This window comes from Otolemur garnettii, unplaced genomic scaffold (genome assembly GCF_000181295.1).
Source record: "Otolemur garnettii isolate 467f Iridium unplaced genomic scaffold, OtoGar3 scaffold00020, whole genome shotgun sequence".
NCBI lineage: Eukaryota > Metazoa > Chordata > Mammalia > Primates > Galagidae > Otolemur > Otolemur garnettii.
The window spans coordinates 982,194-993,285 of record NW_003852415.1 but is presented as its reverse complement, the minus strand read 5'-3'; the positions used below and the strand labels follow the sequence as shown (position 1 = coordinate 993,285).

Below are 11,092 nucleotides of genomic sequence, written 5' to 3'. Positions count from 1 at the left end.
GTGAGGTACGGCACCTGTAGCACAGTGGTTACAGTGCCAGCCACATATACTGAAGTTGGCAGGTTCAAACCCAGCCCAGGCCAGCTAAAACAATGACAACTGCAACAAAAAATAGCCGGGTGTTGTGGTGGGTGCCTGTAGTCCCAGTTACACAGGAGACTGAGGCAAGAGAATCGCTTAAGCCCAAAAGTTGGAGGTTGCTGTGAGCTAGAACGCCACGGCATGCTACCAAACGCGACATAGTGACACTCTGTCTCCAAAAAAAAAAAAAGGCACCCAGGTAGTGTTAAAGATCTTTTAGAATTTATCTAGCAGATTTTCTAGTATCCACCAGAAGACCCCCCCAAAAAATAAAAGTAATAAAAATAAAAAAATAAAAGCACCCAAGTGATTGCAGTATTGAACCACAGTAGAGGTTCATAGCCAGCCAAGCTGCTCAGGCCTTTTCCAGGCACATGAGGATGAAGACAGGGGGCAGGATGTCCCTGTCATCCCCTCACAGCCTGGAAAGAGGTGACAACAGCTTCTGGCTGGGAGGGGAGAAGTTAATGAGACCAGAGGGCTCAGGGAGTGCTCACCAACACACCACTGACCCCCAGTTGGGTTGCCAGAGGATATACAGTTAAATTGAAATTCTGGTAAATGATGAATAGTTACTTAGTATACGTCTCAAATATTGCATAGAGCATATATATACTTAAAATATATTTATTGTTTCTCTGAAGTTCAAATGTATTTATTTACTTATTTATTTAGAGACAGGGCCTCACTCTGTCACTCATACGGGAGGGTAATGGCATCATCATAGCTCACTGCAGCCTCAAATTCCTGGGCTTCAGTGATTCTCCCACTGCAGACTTCTAAGTAGCTAGAATCACAGGTGGGCACCACCACACTCAGCTAATTGTTCTTTTCTTTCTTCTTTTTTTTTGAGACAGAGTCTCACTCTGTTGCCCTGGGTAGAGTGCTGAGATATCAGCCTAGCTCACAGCAACCTCAAACTCCTGGGTTCAAGCAATCTTCCTGCCTCAGCCTCCCAAGTAGCTGGGACTGCCACAATGCCTGGCTAATTTTTCTATTCTTGGGGAGATAGGGTCTCACTCTTGCTCAGGCTGGTCTTGAACTCCTGGTCTCGAGTGGTCTTCCCACCTCAGTATCCCAGAGGGGTAGAACTAGAGGTGTTAACCACCACACCTAGCCTAAATTTTTTTTTTTTTTTTAAATTTTTTGAGACAGAGCCTCAAGCTGTCCCCCTGGGCAGAGTGTCGTGGCATTACAGCTCACAGCAACCTCCAACTCCTGGGCTCAAGCGAGTCTCCTGCCTCCGCCTCCCAAGTAGCTGGGACCACAGGCGCCCGCCACAACACCCGGCTTTTTTTTTTTTTTTTTGGTTGCAGCTGTCGTTGTTTGGCGGGTCCGGGCTGGGGATTCGAACCCGCCACCTTAGGTGTACGTGGCTGGCACCTTAGCCGGTTGAGCTATAGGCGCCGAGCCCTAAATTTTAAATATAATTGAGTATCCCTTGCACAGAGGTTCCTGGCACAGAGCACCCAGGAGGAAACATACAGTCTCCTGCTCTAGACCCAAGTATTTTAATAAATATTTTTTAACACCTACTGGTCAAAGAGATAAAGCAGTGGACAGGTCAGAGGAGTTCCTGCTCTGTCGGGCCCTGCATTTCAGTGGGGAAAGATGGACAAGAACTCAGAGAGCCACTGAGTGATGACAGCAATGAGGGATGTGGTAACAGTGACTGGGGCCAACTTGAGATGGAGGCAGGGAGGGCCTCTCTGAGCAGGTGACACACCTGTGACTTTGATATGAAGGATTTACAAGAGCCAGCACTGTAATGATCTAGGGAATGGGCGTCCATCTGGCTCATCCAAACAGCTCATCCCACTGGTTTGTAGGATTTGCTGATTTCTGTGGTATAAATAATCAGAGCGGCACCTGTGGCTCAGTGGGTAGGGTGCCGGCCCCATATACTGAGGGTGGAGGGTTCAAACCCGGCCCGGCCAAACTGCAACAAGAAAATAGCCGGGCGTTGTGGCAGGCGCCTGTAGTCCCAGGTACTCGGGAGGCTGTGGCAAGAGAATTGCCTAAGCCCAGGAGTTAGAGGTTGCTGTGAGCTGTGTGATGCCACGGCACTCTACCAAGGGCAATAAAGTAAGACTCTGTCTCTACAAATAAATAAATACTTGATCAGAGCCAATTCCAAGTTCCCAGCATGATATAGTACTTTTTAGGAAGCTGACACTTTAAATGGTTTGGGGCCTCAAAGTCCAGGGGTATCAAAAGCCTACTCTCGTGGGGTTCCTTTCCCAGCTCTAGGCCCTGCATCCTCAGTTTCTTCCTCCCCTACCTTCCCACTCACCCCCTGAGACTTAAAAGAGCCTCTTTCAGAAATCCTCCCAGAAAGACAGGCTGGCTCCTTTTTGCCTGGCAACACCATTTCTCCCTCTGTGTCACCTCAGAACATATTAAAAGGCCCTGGCTCCAGGAACACCGACCTTAAAAACCAAAGTCTTCAGCCTGAGCACAGCGAGACCCCATCTCTACTAAAAATAGAAAAATTAGCTGGGTGTTGTGGTGGGCACCTGTAGTCCCAGCTACTCAGGAGGCTGAGGCAGGAGAATCACTCGAACCCAAGAGCTTGATGCCGTGGCACTCTAGCCTGAGCAACAGAGTGAGACCCTGTCTCAAAAACCAAAGCAAAACAAAATAAAACACCAAGTCTTACTGCACAGAATCGTCTTTCAATGGCTAAGTATCGTTGTAAAAGGGCTCAGTCTTTATCTCTCTAATAAAATGAATTACAAATATCATCTACAATTCTGAATGCGAGCTGGGCGCAAGGGCTCACGCCTATAATCTTACTACTTTGGGAGGCTGAGGTGGGTGGATCACTGGAGCTCAGGAGTTCAAGACTAGCCTGAACAAGAGCAAGACTTTGTCTCTAAAAAAAATAAAAATAAAATAAATAAAATAAAATTCTGAATGAAGACACAAAATTACAACCTACATTTATGGGACCCCAGCCTCTTGAACCTAGGATTGAGAATCAATTATATAGTGAATGTTTATAAAGATTTCCCAGGGGATTGGGTCTTACCAGGCTTTGTAACTTTCCTTTCTCTCACCCCCAGACATCAACAAATATGGATGAAATGAAGTATCAAATTTGCCAAAGATACCAGCCTCCCTTCTGTCTCCATCAGGTGAGCTCTAAAGATCCACGTGGACTCCACAGCCTCAGTACCTGTCCTGGATTTGGCCATGCAGCCAGCTGTGCTCCCTTTGTTGTGCCCCAATGTTGTGTGCTGACTCAAGTGACACTAGAGAGCTCTGTGCAAAGTCAGAGTCTAGAAACTGAGCTTGATTGGTTGTCAGCACCCACAAGACATAACACTGCAGTGGCACCTCTCTGAGCCAGGCTGGGCTGGGGGAGGAGGGGAGGCAGGCCAGGGGAAAGGAACCTGGAGCCACACATACCTATATGCTCCCCAAATTCCTCCCTGACCCCCCACAGCTTGTACTCCCTACCCCTGGGCAGGGGGCTATAGTCTGGGGAAGGGATGAGGCCCTCTGCCCTCTGCCCTCTGCCCTCTGCCATGCCAGTGGTGCCCCCAGGCAGAGGGTGACACAAGAAACGGTTTGCCTGCCCAGTCTCCTCCTGGCTGCCCTCCTATCTCTGTCTCCCCAGCTCTCTCTGCCTGGCAGGGAGGAGTTGCTAGAGTTAAGCGGATTTCATGCTATTTTCACAATCATTTTCCATGGAAAATTTTTTGTATCATTAAACCTACTTTCTGAGGCTTCTTATCTCCCTAAAAGCTTCCCTCCTCCTCCACCACGAGATAAACCAGCAATGGGAACACTTAGGAACCTGCTAGTGACACCCTACAGGTAACCGGAGTGTCACTAGCCAGGATTAAGAAGGAGAAATCAGAACTAAAAGGTTCCAGTGAGAAATCAGGCCAGTGAAAGTGGGCAGAGCGCACCAAGGGTGCGAGTGGGCTCGCCACACGTGCTCTCTGAGCTTTGCTTCTCAGCCTTCCAGGACCATTCTAACAACCACCTGGTGTCAGGAACCCTGTCACCTAGCTTCCCAACCTCCTGTGACAGCCACCAAACTGGAAGGAACTAGTCGCATCACTAGCGACTAGTGACCAGGGTTACCTGAGGGACAACTGAGGCATTTCCCAGAGACTGCTGGGCAGGGCAGCCTACATTTCTGAGAATTGGCCCTAAGAAGCTGGGGGAGGGGGGTCAGAATGAGCCAGAAGATGCCAAAGCGAGCACACACTCCCTGTGATCCCATATGGAAGCCTCAGTCACGTTGTGTCTCACCACAGCTATGTGCACACTGAGGCCTCGGTGGAGGACAAAAGGTTCTGTCTCCTCAGCTCACAGCACAGGGCTCAGGCTCTCAGTGGCTGCCAGATGGGAGCCTTTTCCATCTTGGGAGCCAGGCCAAATCAAAACCTCTAGCTGCAGATGATTGGGCGAGACTTGGGCTGGCCAGTGGCCTCAGCTGTGACCTGACATGAAAGCCGTGATCAAGGGAAAGGATAGGGGTGGGCTGTAATCCAATTCTCTTCTGTGTTAGCCCAGAAGTGTCAAACCTGCTGCTTGCCTAGGGTCCTGCTGGGTTGGAGATGTGAGAGAGAGAGAGAGAGAGAACTTTCTAGGTTGACTCTCAGCTTTCTGGCCAGTTCAGTAATTTGATGATGTATCAACCATGGTGAAAAATACTCAAAGAAGCACAGGTCAGTGAGATTGGGAGATGGTGGGACATCCAGACAGAGAGTTGTGCCATGAGATGGATGCTCAGGGCCCAAGAGCCACCAGCAAAGCCCTGGACTTGAATGCTGGACTCCAGAGAAACGTTTGGGGAGCAACTTCGTGCATGTCATGGTAGACAAAATGATCACTAAAATAGGAAGCCCCTTTCTTCAGGGGACAAATATGGAGATAAATGAAAATAAAATTATATTTTGTTGTTGTTATTCTGAGTCTCACTCTGTCCCCTGGGTATTCATCTTAACTCATAGCAACCTCAAAATTTGGGCTCAAGTGATCCTCCTGCCTTAGGCTCCTGAGTAGCTGTGGCTACAGGAGCCTGCCATGATGCCCAGCTAGTTTCTCTATTTTCAGTAAAGATGAGGGTCTTGCTTTTACTCTGGACTGGTCTCAAACTCCTGACCTCAGGCAATCCACCTGCCTCAGCCTCCCAGAATGCTAGGATTATAGGTGTGAGCCACTATGCTCAGCCTGGAAAAAAAATATTAATTATGGTGCAGCACCTATAGCTGGCAGCTAGAGCACCAGCCACAAACACATGGGTTCAAATCCATCCTGGGCCTGCTAAACAACAATGACAACTATAACCAAAAAATAGCTGGGTGCCTGAGGTCCCAGGTGCTTGAGAGCTTGAGGCAGGAGAATCGCTTAAGCCCAAGATCTGGAGACTCTGTCTCAAAAAAAAAAGTTAATTATTTATATTTCACTCGATTGTTTCTAGGGTGAAGCTTTTAAAGTTTTTAGAACTGTTTTTTGTTAGTTTTTTTTTTTGAGACGAAGTCTCACTATGTCACCCTTGGTCTCACTATGTGACCCTTGGCATCACAGATCACAGCAACCTCAAACTTTGGGGCATAAATGATTCTCTTGCCTCAGCCAGAATGCCTGGCTATTTTTTGTTGCAGCTAGCCCAGTCGTGTTTGAACCCGCCACCTTGGTATATGTGGCTGGCGCCGTAACCACTGTGCTACAGGCACTGCCGAGCCAGTTTTTAGAACTAGTTGTTACATTACAACTGCACAGAATGTTGGAAGAAGATGTAAAGTGAACCTCACGAATTCTGTTTTCTTCCTTTATTCACACATTGCTCATTTCACTGGAATTTCTTTTTACATCTGCATCCAAGACAGAAAATGGTGCAAAAAAAAAAAAAGGGGAAATTACAAATAACTCAAGCAAATGTTGACTTCAAAATTAGCATTGGCAGGGCAGCACCTGTGGCTCAGTGAATAGGGTGCCAGCCCCATATACAGAGGGTGGCGAGTTCAAACCTAGCCCCAGCAAAACTGCAACAAAAAATAGCCCAGCATTGTGGTGGGCACCCATAGTCCCAGCTACTCAGGAATCTGAGGCAAGAGAATCGCCTAAGCCCAAGAGCTGGAGGTTGCTGTGAGCTGTGATGGCACAGCACTCTACCGAGAGTGACAAAGTGAAACTCTGTCTCTAAAAAAAAAATAATAAAAAAAATACGCATTGGCAAATGTGGTCATGGCTAAGGCATCCCTGCCTGTCTAAGCAGATTATAAAGGAAACAGCTTTTCTACACAAGAATAATTTAACCATATTTACAAATCCTTTTCCAAATCAATAAATATTGACATATCATTTTTATCTTAATTTTTCCCAAAGAAAGCTAAACTTTAGGCCTCAGTGCTGCCCTCTGGCCTCTTGGAACAGGAATGTCTTTAATCTGGAAGGTAACTTTGGACAAGAATCTCCTTGGGCATTGTTGAGATAGCTTCCATCTACTGTGTTTCCCCGAAAATAAGACCTACCCCCAAAATAAGCCCTGCCCCGATAATAAGACCTACTCCTGCATTTCCTCGAGGAGCGGTAAGGAAGACTGGAATACCTTTTATCTGCCACAGCTCCTTTCTCCAAGCCCTTCACACTTGCACGGGTGCACCACAGTCACAGGCATCCTATTGCACATCTGCGAAGGGCTAGGGGAAAGGAGTTCACACATCACTAGCGCCAGACCCCTTGACAATGTTGGCTCCCCTTGTCAGGCTCCAGAAGATGACGACTTAACTGTATTTGAATAAATGTAGATTGTTGTATCATACTTAAAATAAGACATCTCCTGAAAATAAGCCCTAGTGTGTCTTCTTGAGAAAAAATAAATATAAGACAGGGTCTTATTTTTAGGGAAACATGGTAGAAAGGAAATTAGACTCCAAGGGTTCTCCAACACCATTGTTACTAATGGCAATTGCTCATCTCCACTTTGTATGTGAGGGGTACTATATTAAAGGCATTCATTATTGCTATAAACTCCATCTTACAGCTGGAAAAAGTGAGGCAGGGCAAGGTTAAACAATGCCCTCATATTGGCATCCTGCCTCTCCATGTCCAAGGTTGGAATCAGGTCTGGGTGGGGTCCTGGAATCCACATTCCTAACAAGCTCCCCCAGGGCCCACTGAAGTATTACTCCAGGCATCAGAGGATGTGTTCTGGTTTGAAAGTGCAGGGAAGAGAATAAGAGAATCCAGAGGCCTGACAAGTATAGGTCTAAGAAGGGAGGTTAGTGCCTCTGATGGCCAAAGCAGTAAGGGATTATCAGCTCGGTTAGAACCCAGGCTTTGTCTCTAGCTACACTCGATTGCCATCTGCTGGCTGTAGGTAGTTATAGCAGGCCAGGTGGAACATTATTTACCACCACCTACACGAATCCCTTCCCCAGATATTAAGGGGTTACATTGGTGCTGGGGCTTCATTGGAGACCCCAGAGCTCAATCCAGAGCATCAACAATGCCCTGCATTTAGCTGGGACAGGGGAAGCAGGAATAAAGGCCTAGGCGAGGGGTGGAACATTTAAGGGGTTGGTAGGGAAAATTAAGCCAGAGAGGAAAGGTGAGGCCAGACTTTGGTGGGTAATTATAGCCTAAGAATATGGGGGGGGAGAGGAGGAGGGATGCGTGGAGGGAGGGTGATTGGAGGGATCACTTCTGTGGTTTATCTTACAAGGGTACAAGTGAATCTTTCTAAGAGTAGAATATAATCGTCTTAACACAATAACTAAGCAAATGACATAAAGGCTATGATTGTGTGCTAAGGGCAATGGAAAATCCAGAGATGAGTCAGAATGACATCTTAGCAGGCTCATTCGCGCCTTTGTCAAGAGGATGGAATAGGGGGCAGGCATGGTGGCTCACTTCTGTCTCAAAAAAAAAAAAGAAAAAAACCCCAACAAACAAAAACAAAAAAAGGATGAAATGGGATAGTTGGAGCAGAATTAGAGTCAATATGAAAATAGTTCTAGAATCAAAGATGAAGGCAGCTGCTGGCATAAATTAGTGGGTGGCTGAGGAGATGGAGAAAAGATGGCCTATGAGGAATATTTAGGAAATAGGATTGATTAGGTTTGAACCAAATTCCAAAGGATAACACCAGGAAAGAAATAGAGGCCTTGTTTCATTCATTCCTTCTTTCAACAAATTTTAATACCTACTATGTGCCAGGAATTAATCTACCTCCTGAGAACACAGGTGTGAGCAAGTCAGGAAAAAGGCCTATTTTCTTTCTTTCTTTTTTTTTTTTTAATAGTTTTTGGCCAGGGCTGGGTTTGAACCTTCCACCTCCGGTATATAGGGTCAGCACCCTACTCCTTTGAGCCACAGGCACTGCTCCGGCTCAAAAGTCCTGTTTTTCAAAGAGCGTATGTTCTGCTGTGAGGAGAGGATGGACAATACACAAATAGGCAAATAAATAAGAAAAATATCAAGCTGGAAAATGTTCTTCTTAGCAAAGTATCGCAAGAATGGAAGAAAAAGTATCCAATGTACACAGCCCTATTATGAAACTAATTTATGACTTTCATATGAAAGCTATAACCTAATTATAGCCTAAGAATATGGGGGGGGAGAGGAGGAGGGATGCGTGGAGGGAGGGTGATTGGAGGGATCACTTCTGTGGTTTATCTTACAAGGGTACAAGTGAATCTTTCTAAGAGTAGAATATAATCGTCTTAACACAATAACTAAGCAAATGACATAATGGCTCTGTTAACCAGTTTGATAAAAATATTTCAAATTGTATATGAAAACACCACACTGTACTCCATGATTGCATTAATGTACACAGCTATCATTTAATAAAAAATATATATATCAGATAAAAATAAGCACCATGCAGAGAATTAAAAAAGGTGATGTGATAGTGACTCTCAGAGACCTGAATGGTAAGAAGCTTGCCATATAAAGATGACAGAAAAGCATTCTGGACCAAATGCAAAAGCCCTTAGAGCAGGGGTAAGTGCAGCATGTTCAAGATCAGAAGCAGCTGATCCAAAGCAAGACCAGTAGGAGCAGGTAGAGTCCTAAGGCAGGGAAGTGACAGAATTAGATTTTATAAGATCTCTCTGGCTGCCCTATGGAGAACGGTTTGCAAGGGGGCAAGCGTAGAGGCAGGGAGGGTGGGAGCTGTCATCTAGGCCAGGAGAATAGATAGGACATGCTGAAGGACTAGATGTAGAGTGAACAAAGAACAAAGCCCAGAATGACTCCCCAAGACCACAAAGATGACAGCTACTGCAGAAACCTAGACAGGAAAAGGCCTAAGGACGTCATCCCTAATGCTGCCTCACCCCAACAAAGGTGGAGTGTATGGCTCGGTGCCGTGTGCAAGATGGAAGGAGCATGCACATTAGCCAGCGGCTCACTGAACTCATCTAGGACTGGACCCAGCCTGCCTGGGGACATTGCAAGGAATAGCTAACGTCTAAATACAATGCCTGGCACAGACTTGACCTTCGGTACTGGTCTGGCCTCCAAGCACACCTACCATGCCAAGTTTCTCCCATGGCAGAGAGGGATCTTCCTAGGCAGCCAGAGCCCCACTCTTAGCTGGAGAAGCAATGGAGGTCACATTTTTTTGTTTGTTTTCTGAGACAGTCTTATTTGGTTTACCCTCAGTAGAGTGCTGTGGCGTCTTAGCTCACAGCAACCTCAAACTCTGGGTTCAAGCAATCCTCTTGCCTCAGCCTCCCAAGTAGCTGGGGTTATAGGCACCCGCCACAATACCCAGCTATTTTTTAGAGACAGGGTCTCACTCTTGCTCAGGCCTGTCTCCAACTCACTGAGCTCAGGCAATCCACCTGCCTTGACCTCCCAAGTGCTGGGATTATAGGTGTAAGCCACCATGCCCAGCCTCGAAATTCACATTTAGAATCAATTCAGAGTTCCCAGAGTGACCCCCTTCGGTTCCCCAGGGTGGACTTAAGCATGGCTCATTATGAGAAATGGTCATGCTCCATCCCCTTAAATTAAAGGGGAACATGGGAATTATCAGTTACATCCTGGCAAAACAAATTCCAGAGACCAAGAACTGTGGGCACTGCATCACTTTATTTCTTTGGTTTTCCAACTTCACTCTTGGACAATGCAAGTTCAGTTTCCCACCTGCCTGGCTGCTCTGTAGCCCCTCATTGAAGCGGGCCTCAGGCTCTGAGAGGCTCAACAGAACAGCCAGGTCCTCCACCGCCAGCCAGGCCTGCAGAGGACTCCAGGGTCCCCAGCAGATAAATCAAGTCCCAGCAAGCAGGGACTCAGACACATCCCCAAATAAGGTCTGCATCTCCTCCTGCCCGACCTCCCCCTCCCCATACTGAACTCCTTGCAGGGGACAGGCCAACCCCTTGGTGATCTCAGGAGCCTCAGAGCCTTCCTTTAGTGGCCCTCCATAATTCTGCCTATACAACCCTGCTGCTGCTCCCACTAAGCCTGGCACCTTCTCCCTTGGGGACAAAAGGCACTAACCTGCCCTACAACTGATCCTAATGTTTCTTTGGGTAACATCTTGAGTTAAGAGAGTGCCAACCCCACAAAGAAACTGAAGATATATATTCTGCCTAATGGGACAGATAGCCACTCTATGTTCCTTTTATCCCCAGGAAAAGTTGAAAGCAGCTCTAGCTAAGCAACCCCCCTCTTAAACCTCCCCCCTCCCCCATTCCTATAGCTTCTCATACCTGCAAGGGGGCCCAAGTCAAAACAAAAAACTACAACACAATAAAAATATGACCAGCAAACAACCAAAGAGAATATCTCTGGTCTTAGAGCTTTCTGCAGGAGACCAGATGGCTGATTTCTGGCTCACGCTTGCTCTCATTCTCACACGCGCACACTCTCTCTCTCCTGGAGCCAAGAAATAACACAAATATGCCTTCAGATTTGGGGGTAGACACTGTGGGAGCCAGAACAAACAGCATCCTGGCCAAGCCAGGGGGCAGTGCAGGCCCCAACCCTGTCCACGCTGGGCCCCCTCCCTCCCAGCCCCTTTTGCATATCCTGG

The 11,092-nt window shown here is 47.0% G+C and overlaps 1 non-coding gene across 1 annotated transcript; it reads left to right on the top strand.

Annotated features, from left to right (window-relative positions):
• The first annotated feature begins 281 nt into the window (after positions 1 to 281).
• Positions 282 to 343, top strand: LOC111724267. The gene has a single exon (XR_002772592.1). It is a non-coding gene; the product is annotated as a U7 small nuclear RNA (small nuclear RNA).
• Positions 344 to 11,092: the final 10,749 nt, after the last annotated feature.